Raw genomic sequence first — 12640 nt, 5'->3', positions numbered from 1 at the left:
TTTTCCCTGGAAATATTTTTGAATATTTGTCCAGACTTGCCCATCCTACATTAAAAACCAGAACGTAAAGTGTTTGTTTGTACACCACTCCCTAGAGACAGCAAATTACAGGCTGTAGCACACAAAGCCTCAGAATCTAGACCAAATCCTAAGCAACCTGTCCTCATTCATGGATTTATAAAAGGGGAAAAAAAAACCAACCCTGTTTTTCCAGATGCAGTGTTCAAGGTTAGAGTAGATGCATGCCTGCATGTGTTCACAAACTTGCACTGTATCTTGAGTTACAGAAATCATCCACATTCTTGACCACAATCCTACATTAAAAAATCTCAAACCAATTTACAGAGCTAGATGTAGAACAACTGGAATTTCCTGTTCAGACAGATGCTGGCATGATCCTGTCCTCACCCACTGAAACCCAGTCACCTCCCTTTATTCTCCTCTCCATTACCTTTTGTTTCCTCCTATCACCTCAACTCCCCCCACACCCGGTGCACTAGTGACAAGAGCAGCAGCTCTCTTGGGTCAAGGAGTGCATGACTGAGAGTCATGAAGATGATCTGAGACGGGAACACCTCTCCTATGAAGGTAGGCTGAGAAGAAATCTGGGGCTATTCTGCCTGAAGAAGGTTCTAGGAAGAACTTACAGCAATCTTCCAGTACCTAAAGAGGTGCTACAAGAGAGCTGTAGAGGAACTTCTTACAGAATGTGTAGGCCTATTACACAGGAGGAAAAAGCCTGGCAGAATGTGGCTGGGGGGCCCAGACAGGAGTGGGCAAGGAGTTGGGGGTAAACAATTCCAAGTTGCCATAATTTTCTGCTGCAGGAAGTATTTAGCTAGCTTTTATTTTTTAAAGAAATGTGAAGTTAGCCTCATATTTCTCTAAGAAGTATTTTTTCATGCTCTTCCTCAGATTTTCCTAGCATTCCCAGCAAGTGAAAAAAAACTTGCATGCAAATTCTGGACCCAATCTCAACACTTGACACAGAAATACAAATAAATTATTTATCCTACTCAATTACTCTTTTTTTCTCTTATATCTATGACTTACAGAAAACATTTTCTCCTGCAAGGCAACAACAGGATCTCACATTCAAGGTCTGAAAATGGGATGCATGCAATACTGGCACGATTACTATTTTCTAGGTTACCATATTAAAAAAATAAATCTGCATTTATTCCCAGAGGTATATGAATTCATTTGGCTGTCAAATGGGCAAAACTTAAAACCAACTCATATTCTTCACATCCACCCCTATAATTGACTATTTCTGAATCATAACGAAATCACACCCCCGATCAACACAAATAAATGTCGCACATAAAAGTATTCACATTGTCTCTTAAACTGCATTATCCAATACCCATTATACCTGTATTCTACATCTCTTTCTTCCCTGCAGGTATTGAAAGCTTCTATGTGCAGATGAATTTTTTAAAAATGGATTAGAATGGAGAATTTTCAGTTTGCTAAGCACCACAGCTGAGGATTGCAAAGAGATTACTTCATTTTAGAGATTACAGTAATTTCACGAATACAAGCCGTACCAATTTGACCAAAATTTTGGTGGAAACCCGGACGTGCGGCCAATATTCCGGGGCGGCTAATACATTAACAAAATTCTAAAAGCTGCCAACACGGAAGTGAGAGCCCGCGGCAGCCCCAAGCCAAGCTGGAGCCCGGCCGGCCCCGGCAGAGGTGGGAAAACCGGGCAGAGGCGGGGCCAGCAGTGTTGGGGGCGGGCGGCAGAGCCTGAGCCAGCAGGGCGGGGCAGGGAGGGCGGCAGAGCCCGGGCCAGCAGGGCGGGGAAGCCCGGGAGAACTGGGGCTAGCAGTGCAGGGGAGCCCGACTGCATAGGGGAAGATAGCAGGAAGCCCGGCAGCGGGGAAAAGCCCCCTAGAAGCAGGGCTGGCAGTGCACGGGAGCCACATTGCATAGGATAGGATAGTAGAAGCAGGAAGCCCGGCGGCGCGGGGCTGCCCGGCGGCAGGGAAAAGCCCCCTAGAAGCAGGGCTGGCAGTGCACGGGAGCCACATTGCATAGGATAGGATAGTAGAAGCAGGAAGCCCGGCGGCGCGGGGCTGCCCGGCGGCAGGGAAAAGCCCCCTAGAAGCAGGGCTGGCAGTGCACGGGAGCCACATTGCATAGGATAGGATAGTAGAAGCAGGAAGCCCGGCGGCGCGGGGCTGCCCAGCGGCGGGGAAAAGCCCCCTAGAAGCAGGGCTGGCAGTGCACGGGAGCCCAGGGGAACCAGGGCTAGCAGCGTGGGGGAGCCCGGCGGTGCGGCGGCCAGCAGTGCCGGCCAGGGCGAGCCAACATGGCAGCGGCGGTGCAGACGGGAGTGGGGAGCCAGGGAGTCTGGCAGCGGCGGCGGCAGCAGCACCGCCCGCAGGGCAAGCAAACGCAGCAGTGGCAGTGCAGACGGGAGCAGGGAGCCTGGCGGCGGCGGCGGCAGCAACACCGCCCGGCCGGCCCAGCCAAGCCGTAGCGCCGAGCCGGGCCATCCACCCCTATCGGCAACCATGAGCGGGCCGAGCCTGCCTGGCCCCGCCCCGAGCCAGTAAAGCCCGCTATGCCGCGATCCTGTTGCTAATTGGCCAATTTGTGAAAGCTGCGCACGGATTCTCGCTACGAACGAAAGTGCGGCTAATATTCGGGGTGCGGCTTATCTATTGACAAAGACAGCAACATTGTCGAGGCACCGGGGGTGCGGCTTATAATCCGTGCGGCTTGTATTCGTGAAACTACTGTACTTCATTTTAGTTAACAGAAGAAAGGCACACAATAATCCCAAAAACTAGAGGAATATTTCAACTTAAATAATTGAAATAACATACTACTATCACAATTTTCTTTTCTTGCCTCTACAGGCAAACTAACAATGAAATTATTATTTTTTTTACTATGCTTGCAAGCTTCAAACTACATACACTAGCAGATTATCACTCAAAGCAATGAATATTCAGTAAAATTTACTTTCACTGTCTGGTATTCATCTAAACCTTAGAAAACCATATGCCAGAATTTAACCCTGCTAGGCAGTAAGCACCACATAGGTGCTCACTCACTCTCCCACCTAGTGGAAAAGGAGAGAGAATAAGAAGGATAAAAATGAAAAAACTCATGGGCTGTGATAAAAGGGTTTTGGAATTCTATGGCTTTTTAAAGGGAAAAAAAAAAACCAAAAGGAGACAAAGGCATAAAAGCAAGGAAAATTAATAATGTAAGAACCCCCTAATTGCTTGCCAGCAACCCAACAATGCTCAGTTCCAAAGTCACAACAGCCTGGCCAACCTTCCTTCCCCTAGCAGCTGAGCATGATGCCACATGTCACATATCTCAAATATCCCTTTGGTCAGTTGGGGTCACCTGTTGCAGCTGTGTCCATTTTCAACTCCTTGTGTACCCCCAACCTTCTCACTGGTGGGGTGAGAAGCAGAAAAGAGCTTGGCTCAGTGCAAGCCTGACCAGCAATAACAAAAATATCCCTGTGTTACCAACACTCTTTAGCCAAACATTCAGAACATAATCCCATGCAAATTTCCATGAAGAAATGTAGTTCTATCATTGCTGAAATAATTGGTAATAAGCAAAAATCAAATCTTTTTCTTACAGATCCAATCCATTCAACCAAAAGTTCCTTCCTCAAACTCTCTGGTTTAGAAGTGGCTTTAGGCTCCTCACTAGGATATTTGAGAACATAGTAGCAAGTATTTCCATAAGCAGTATCAGCTCAGCTACAAGTACACTGACAAATGGAATATGCTTCAGGGATATACTTTCCAGGCATTGTCTTTTCATCAACCTTACATGTAATTTTGAACTCTCCTTTGCGCTAATTTCACTAATTCAGTGCTTTTACTCAGTAAAGGCTCAAAGTAGCTTGTGGTGCAAATTCAATAGGCTATCAGGCTAGCCCACCACTGACTACACTACAACAGTGTTTAGTTGCGATTTTTTTTTTATCTCTCAGATTACATTTTTTTTTTTAAAAAAGAACCCCAAAAGCCAAGATCATATCAAAATATTCTGATACTGATCTGAAACTCTTCCCAAAAGAGGCAAATGGTCACCAGTGAACTAAGAGGAGTTTCCTACCACATAAATACTAAATGGTTTCTGTTTTGCATTTCCCTAAAAGCCTGCAGTTTTGTATGCAATTTGTGCTATATATGCAAAACTGAAGTTCTCAATTATTACAGTCTATTAATATTATACCCATAACCATTAATTTTACAAATAATTGAATTTTTGCATTTACCAGAGCATTAGTCAACATGCAAGCTAAAAGAAAGAAGTTGATTAGTATTTCGGACATTGTCTGTATATACCAAATCTCAATTAATACTCTCCTGTAATCATCATAGACAATTCACAACTCTACCCAATTTTGAGAAAAGTTTTGCCAGACTTGAAATGCAGCAGGTGCTGCCACTAAACAAACACGAGTGAATTAAACTATATGTATAAAACTATCAGTGGTTGCTCTAAAAGAAATCCATTGGATATAAGGACAAGTCATGAAGCAGAGCCAAAATTTCCTTAAGTCCAGAACTCCCTTCATAAGTGGAGCCCAGTCTTCACCTTCCATACACAGGTGTCTGAATAGGCAAGTTGATACAAATGATCATCTTGAGGGAGTACCATTCTGTCCTTAAACTTCCTCCTAGAGCTGAAGATCCTGCACAGCTCCCATTCTCTCATCCAGGCTCTTCTGACCATCACACGGCTGATGTTTGCCATCTGGTCACTTCAGCCAAGAAGCCAGAGTTAGGGTGGCTTGCTCTGATGCAGCTTCAGGTGTGACTACAAAAGCTGGCTGTCAGGCTGCAAAGCAGCCTTTTGAACTTACTCAACTTTGCCAGATCTCCTTCTTCGATAGTCCAAGTATACCGTCATTTTTAAGAAGCCCAGCGGGCTGTTGCATTAGCACTGCTGAGGTGGTAGAACTGAGCCATTCTAGTACTAATCTGACAGCATTCTCTGAGGGTCTATCTACTTCAGTGCTATTACACAGCTCCTGCATTATTTCCAGGTTTTTTGTACTGACTTGCTCTGACTTTAGCCCAGTTCTCTTTATTTTCTTACACATAATTGTAAATAGTTGGAATGCATTGTCTTCATTTCCTCTGATGAAAATCCTCAATCCTCTGTTTGATCTGATCTGATAAACTGACAGCTTTGCCTTACAACTGTAATAATCAGTTTCACAGCTTTTACCCTAACTAATGGCTCCAGCAGAAATTATACATTAAATCTCAAGAGGGAAGATTAAGCAACTGCACTACCAAAAGCTTTGAAAGATGAGGACAATGTGTATGCCATGTACGAACCAACTAATAGCAAGCCCCATCCTCCCATAGAAAGCTAGCATAACTTTAAGAATAAAAAAACCTAACTTCACCAGTAGTTCCCTGAGCAATCAATCAGGAAAGCTTTCCTATCTCTCTCCTTCCCCAATATCATAAGTTTTTGTATTCTAAATAGGTGTACTAAACTAAGGGTGCAGAAGTAGAAATTTTTATTTACAGATTGTCAGAAGACATACAGAAATTCAGATACCAACCCCCCACTCCAAGGTCTATCCTCTCTTCTTATGACTGTTACATCTCGTATTCTTCTTTAAATTCTGATTATAAACTTCCCAGAGGAAGAAGCATATCTCTGGAGTTGAAACTCTTCAAATAGATGCCAATAATCAACAAAATGCCAAGACTAGTCTACACATTAAACAGCAAAGATACAGTTTTACTTCTGTAAGTGTAGATGACCACAAAACACTCTAAGAAACCAGAACAATCACTTCCTTCCCTCCTGATAAACATAGCAACTAGAAATGACAAAAGAATCCCAAGATGGAAGTGCAAGCCCTGGAATGTCTTACATGATGGAGAGATATAATTCATCAGACCAGACCACCCAAAGAGTGTTTTTGCATTGCTGTTTATCATCTTCTGTAACTGTTTATATTAAAGCAAAGTTAACCCAAAACATGTAATCAAACCTTATCCACTATCAGAAGTGGTAAAAGCAATTTTTAAACCTTTGTTTCCGAAGTTTGGAGGTTTTTGTTTTGTTGTTGGTTTTTGTTTTTTCCTGAAGAACAGTAGGGTCTCAGCACTTCAAACACTTCTTTCATAAACTTAATTTTTTGTCTTGGATACAAGGGTAACAAAAGCCTCTGATCCAATAAACAGATAGGAGAGTTCACCTGAATTGTCATGAAACAAACTCTGAGGTGACTACAATACAACTGTGAAGAAGTAAGATCATTCTCAAACATAGAAGCATGGGATATTATTGTCAAGTAGGAATAAACAATTGAGGGAATTTAACTAAAGGGCGAACAGTTGGAAATGTTCAGCTACAGAGAAAGGCAGTGGAGGATTATAGAGGACCACAATAGACAAAAGTCAAGTCATTGCTTCCCTGGTTTTTGGCAAAGAGCAGCATACAGAGCTGCTAGAGTCAAAACTGCTGTTAGAGTGACAACTACAAGACAGGAAAAGTAACTCCTGTATCCTGACGACAATATAAATCAGACCTTATGCTCTGCATTAAGTTTTTAAATACCTTGCTTCAAAAAAGATCACTGTTTTCCCTGACACATGGAAACACATGGAAATTACATAAAAGAAATGTTTCTATCAGTAAGGACACTGAATCCCTCGAACAGATTGCCTGGGGAGGCTGAAGAATATCCATCAAAAACACAGCCCAAAAAAAAGTACAGTAATTTCACGATTATAAGCCTCACCGTTTTGACTAAAATTTTGCTCCTACCCCGGAAATGCCGCTTACACTCAGGAGCGGCTAATATGTGAAAAATTTTCTGAAATTTTCAACCCCGGAAGTGCAGCCGAGGAGTCGAGCCAAGCATCTGCCAGTAAAACCTGGGATTGCATGATTGTTACAAATTGGTTACTCTGTTGTGTGGCGGGTGCAGGGGGGCTCTGTGCCAGCAGCGCGGGGTGAGGGGGGGCAGGGGCTCCCTCCTTCAGGCAGCGCACCCTGGGGGAGAGGCGAGGGGCTCAGTGCTGCCATCCCTGTGGCCCAGGGCGGCAGCGGGGGGCTCCCACCGCTACCTGCTGCCACGGGAGCGGGGGGGGGCTCCTTCCCCTCCTGCCGCTGCTGCAGGTGCCGGCAGGCTCCCTCCCCGCCTGCCGCCGCAGGGCAGCGCCTGGCTGGGGCGAGGGGGCCCGGCGGCAGCAGCAGCCTGCCCTGAACGGCCCCTCCAAGCAGCAGCACCAAGCTGGGCCACCTGCCCCCATCAGCAGCCCCGAGCGGGCCGAGCCCGCACGGCCCGAGCCCGCACGGCCCGAGCCGACCCAGTAAACCCCACGATCCTGTTACTACTTGGCAACTTTGTTACACGCGGGTCCTCGCTGCGAACGACAGAGCGGCTTATAATCAGGTGCAGCTTATGTATGGACAAAGAACTAAATGTTGCCAACACCCGGAGATGCGGCTTATAGTCAGAGCGGCTTGTAATCGTGAAATTACTGTATTCAAACAAACACCTAGTGAAGAATTACTGGGAGAAAGGGATGGGAAAGAGGATAAGCCTGATAAGACAACTGTTTCAGGTCCTTACCAGCTCCACAGTCATTTCCCTAACCAAAGCTCCAGAATTTTAGATATTTATTCTGCCCCTGGGCTGGAATCACAACTGTACATACGCATTTTTGGATGGAATGAAAAATCTGTGGTTTTTTTCCTCCAAACTGCTTGTACTACAACATGAACTACCTATAACTATTTGCTTTTTTCCACAGAGAAGATAAATCACACTTAATTTTTATTACTTTTACCATTTTTTCCTTTAAAGAGCTAATCAACATATGAAGTTGATTAGCACCACTGAAACAAAAGGCAGATTTTGCTATTGTTTAAAATCACCGGGATTAGGGAAAGGTCTCTTGAATGTTTTGGAAGATTCTGACAGTAAGCTGACATGATAGAACACTTTGGTATAATCAATTATCACTAATCTCCTGAGCAATAATTCACAATCTACCTTCAAGATCAGAACCATTTCTCTGTATTACACTTTTCTATAGTATCAACTAGTGGCATCATTTAAATCTCAAATTTGTTATCACCTTGAATTTTCTTTTCCCTGCTTTGCTTCTAGCAGAGAGATACTGACCATGTTACAGCAATACATAAAAATCACAAGGGATTTTAGAATCTGAACAACACAAAGTTTTTAGGACCTGTTTTAATAATTGTTAAGGACACACACATGCATGTGCCAGGTGGAATTCTCTCTGCTTCCACAGTCACATATTTAGTTATCTGAAATGCTGCATAAAGATTTAGTATAAAAAACATCACACTGGAAATTAATCAAATTTGAAAAGCTATTTTAAAACTACTTAGAATGATTAATACCATTGGCAGCAGAATTTATACATATATTTTTTTTCACAACACAACACATAAGCATTTAGCAATTTACATGACAATCCACTCTGCCATCCTTGAACAGTATTACACTCATTACTATGAGCTCATCAATAATTACCTCAATTTCCCACATAAATAAGTCATATCCCTGCTCCACATAGACAGCCAGGTGTGGCCTGTATGACAACCAAGATTCTTGTAAGAACTACTGCATTTTGCACCTTGACAACCCAAATAACTGCCCCCACATTAAATATGCACAGCACCACTACAAGCACTTTCAGGACATTCCCCTGATAAGCTGCACAGGGTGTTTTGTTTGAGTCGAGGCCATCAAAACCACAGAAGCTGAAGTTCCAAACACTGGTTCAGGTCACTGGGTCCTTTAGGGACAATCACAGTACCCCCTGTCCATGGATGTTCTGAGCAGAACATCAGAAGGCTGAAATGAATTCATTGTCCTTCTCCAGTAGTCTGGGTTTATCTTTGCTTATTCCATATTTGAAGTTGTTTCTGTAACTTGAGTGTTTGTTTCACTCTATTAACTGAAGTCTTTAAAAACATCTTCCAACTGAAACAAATGCAAAGTAGCTCTTTAGAACCTGTCAAAATACACTATTAAACATATTAAACTATTAAACAAGACTGCTGAAGCACCATTGTAACTGAAGTGGGCTCCACCGGACATAAAAACCTATCCACTAAAATGCAGGAGGGATTTTACTGTATCAGTGAATAAATTAATTAGAACAAATTTGGGTCAAAATACTATTCAGAAGTACTAGGACAAGCCTTGATGGAATGGTAAGTTTTATGGTCACAGTTTCAAATTACATCCACACCTCCAATTAAGTCAGATGCCAAATGAACATGACTCACCCTGCAAAACCACCTGTCTTCTGCCCCAGAAACAAGCCCCTACTGCTTTACAGCACAATATTACTTTTGTTTTCACTTAAGCCTTCCTAAGAATCCAAAAATCAAAACAAACACAGCTCAACAAGTACCATAGACTACCAAGAAGATTATTGTGTAAAAATGGTAGCGATGCCAGCTCAACTTTTTGCAACAAATATCCATTACAGTGTTTGTGAAAGTCATCCAATACATCCTATTAGTGTTTTCGACTTACTATGCTAAACTGTTTTTGCAAAAGCACACATCTTCATAGGATCAGCTAGCTTCACAAGGCAATAATTCATAAGTATTTCTTATTTTGATGAGGCTTTTATCTGTCAAGATCTCTTACTACATTGCACTGCAATTAACTCTATCAGCAAAGGAAAATTTTAAAATGGACCTATTTCACAGAAGTTTCCTGATCCTGTATTTTAGTGCAACTTCAAAAAAAAATACTTTAGTGAACAACTTTTTTCTAAGACTTCTTTCTTAGTGGGTGAGAGAAAAATCAATTCTGTGAAAGTCTGGCTCCGCTTCAAGTAAACTTATTTTATTACATACATTTGCTTACACAATTTTAAATAAGCATACTTCTTCCAATGAACTTTCAATCCACGAAATATGTATTCTTCATTTTTGAATTAAAGAGAACACTAGCAGTCTGCCACCACTCTTCATTGCGACAGAAAACCATTTTTTCTCGATAGCGTGACAAAAATCCAATCACAAGTCATTCTTCTGAATTGCTTAACTATGTGCATAGACAAATCCAAATCAAGAACAACACTGAAAAAAGAAGTGTTGAATATGTTACAGTACAGAAAATTCACCTAAACGGTCTCTAAGCTTTCAAACACATCCTATAAGGTACACAGCTTCTAAACTTAAAATACACTTTGTAAGTTTTCATGCACCACGATGTTCACATACTATGTAACTCATAACTCATATGTTTCAGTGTTAATTCACCAGTAATACCCAGTGGAGACCATGTACAGTCAGGGCACCCTGAGAACGCTCAGCTCCACCACAACCAACACTGCTCCTAAGCACTTCAAGAGAACTTCTAGAGGCGCAGCAGAAGTTGCTATTCTCTTCCAGGTGCAAATTCCATCCCGGGCAGTACAACTACAGGTTAAGTAATTTCATTCGTGAGAAAGAAAAGGCACATCGACTAGAAGCACTAACAAATCTCCCCTGGATTCCGGGCCCAAAGCAGGGTCCTTCTGACCCTGTGTTTGGGAGTTGTTCTGCTGGCTCGGACCTCCTCTGCTCAAGCAGAGAGGAGTGAGTGTTTCACAACCTCGCTGAAGCGATGTCAGCGATGTCACTTCGCCAGAGACTCTGATCACACCCCAGGGTGCTTGGCTGACACAACGTAGGGACACAGGGTACTGAGTCACCGTCACGGTGTCGTGGGAGAAAAACTACAAAATACAATAAAAAACCCCAACCAAACGAGAACAAACCGAACCAAGACAACAACAGAGAAAGGAAATTAATTGCAAGCCCTTTGCACCCGAAGGCCTGATCGTGCTCTATCGCTGCGCGCCCCGCCGGCTTCCCCGCATCCACAAACGGCCCCGGCCCCTCACGGACGGGCACTACCCGGGGGGCTACCACGGCGGTCCGCCGTGCCCTCCTGACCCACCGGCTAAGGTCCCCGCCCTCGGCCGCAGGCCCGTCCCGGAGGGAAGGAGCAAGGCCGCTGCTCCACAGCACAAACAACAGCCACCATGACTATCAACACCTCTACCCCGTACCCCAGGCCCCAGCCGGCCACCTTTATGGGCGCCCCGCGGAGTCAGGCCGGGTCCCGGGCCGCACTCACCCCGCCCGCTCCCGCCGCCGCCGCCGCCGCCGCCGCCGCCTCCCGCCCGCTGCCGCGGCCAATCCCGCCGCCAGCAGGGCCTGCGCTGGCCAATCACGAGCCAGGGCGGAGGGCAGCGGCCAATCCCGACTGGGGAGCGGGCCCGGGGGCGGGGAGCGTGACCTGGGGCGGGGCGCCGCCGGACTGAGGGCCGGGCCAGGCCGGGCCAATTGTGGCCGAGGTGTCGCGACTGGATCGCCCCGGCGCGGCTCTTCAGCCGCCAAATCCTGCCGCTTTTAACCTCTCCTTTATAGGGTTTGTCGTGGTTCAAGCCCGGTAGCAGCCAGTACCAGGCAGCCGCTCCCTCACTCCCTACCAGCAGAACTGGGGGAAAAAACTGAAAGGATGAAAACTACAGAAGTCATGGCTTAGACAGTTTAATAGGGAAAGCAGAAGCCACACACACAAGCAAAGCAACGCAAGGAATTAATTCCCTGCTTCCTGCGGTTGAGCTGGTGTTCAGCCATTTCCAGCAGAGCAGGGCCCCATCACACTAATGGTAACTTGGGAGGACAAACCCCATCACTCCAAACATCCCCCCCTTCCTCCTTCTTCTCCACATTTTATGCACTGAACCTGATGTCACAATGTCTGGCAAATCCCTTTGGTCAGTTTGGGGTCACCTGTCCTGGCTGTGTCCCCAGCCACCCCCACACCCCCAGCCTTCTCACCAGCATGTAAAGCAGGTAAGGCCTTGGCTCTGTGCAATCCCTGCTCAGCAATAAAAAAAAAAAAAAAAATTCTAAATTATCAGCTCCGTGTTCAGCCCAAAACCAAAACACAGCCTTATACTAGACACTGTGAAGAAAACTACCCCACCCTCAGTCAAAACCAGCACAGACTTGACTATTAATTTTTATTATTACTAGAAGTTTCTCAGTGAAATCTCTCAGTATCAACTTTGTGTGGAATATTTCAACCAGGATAAACTTACATTTTTTACACTCTTATCAACACAAGTATTTCTACACTCTGTTTCAATAATAAACATAGTTAAGTCAAATAACAAGTCAGTTATTTGAAATTCGAAAAAAAAAAGAAAATAATTAGATAATGGCACCCTAACCTGCTTCCATCTACAGCAAAACTTTTTTTGGTTTTGCAGTATTAGTGTGTTGGGTACACTCTAATTGGGAAGTAATTAATAATTTATGAACACCAATATCTATCTACTGAAACATGACAACCATGAAAGAGAACAAACTTCATGCCCAAAGAAGAAAACAAGTGAACACTGGGCCTAAAGAAATGGGATTTCTATTAATGTAGTCCATAATTGATCTGCCATTCACAAAAAGAGGCCAAGAATCAAACTTCTCCCTTCCTCCCTTACATTTTCAGTTCAGTTCTCTTTTTCAGTCATTTTACTCATCTGTGTTTTCTGTCATTATTTTTCATGTTCCTCCAGTTTAAGTGAGAGAAGTGACAGGACACACTGCAGCTAATTTCTAGTGTTCT

General features: G+C 44.2%; 1 protein-coding gene across 4 annotated transcripts in view; it reads right to left on the bottom strand.

Moving 5' to 3' along the window:
* The window catches only part of PJA2 (praja ring finger ubiquitin ligase 2), a 50520-nt gene extending 39353 nt beyond the window's left edge, over positions 1-11167 (bottom strand). The window contains exon 1 of one of the 4 annotated variants that reach the window (XM_033086614.1): positions 11144-11167. The gene's annotated coding sequence lies outside the window, so the exon portion shown is untranslated. The other 3 variants (XM_033086612.1, XM_033086610.1, XM_033086613.2) reach the window with 3 other exon arrangements.
* Positions 11168-12640: the final 1473 nt, after the last annotated feature.

This window comes from Catharus ustulatus (genome assembly GCF_009819885.2).
Source record: "Catharus ustulatus isolate bCatUst1 chromosome Z unlocalized genomic scaffold, bCatUst1.pri.v2 scaffold_29_arrow_ctg1, whole genome shotgun sequence".
NCBI classification, from domain to species: Eukaryota; Metazoa; Chordata; class Aves; order Passeriformes; family Turdidae; genus Catharus; species Catharus ustulatus.
The sequence above is the reverse complement of the archived record's forward strand: the minus strand, read 5'-3'. Positions and strand labels throughout refer to the sequence as shown.